A 413-nucleotide genomic window follows, 5' to 3' on the forward strand; every position below is an offset into this window, starting at 1 on the left:
GTTCGGGCGTGGGCTGCTTGCAGCCTACATCGATCTCAAGAAGGCGTTCGATACGGTGCATCGGGAGTCACTTTGGGAGATCCTGAGACTGAGAGGAATACCAACAAGGATTATTGGACTAATAGCAAGCCTGTATACTGGTACTGAAAGTGCTGTAAAGTGTGGTGGGGGCCTGTCGAGCTTCTTTCCTGTTAGTTCAGGAGTGAGGCAAGGCTGTGTCCTTGCACCAACTCTTTTCAACACTTGCATGGACTGGATACTGGGCAGAGCTACTGTTCAAAGTCATTGTGGGCAACGCTGGGCAATATCAAGGTTACAGACCTTGACTTTGCTGATGAGCGTTGCCATTCTATCTGAGTCTTTGGAAACTCCTAGTGGCGGCTCTCGATGCATTTAGCAATGAAGCGAAGCCC

This window comes from Penaeus vannamei, chromosome 34 (assembly GCF_042767895.1).
Source record: "Penaeus vannamei isolate JL-2024 chromosome 34, ASM4276789v1, whole genome shotgun sequence".
In the NCBI taxonomy this organism is placed as follows: Eukaryota; Metazoa; Arthropoda; class Malacostraca; order Decapoda; family Penaeidae; genus Penaeus; species Penaeus vannamei.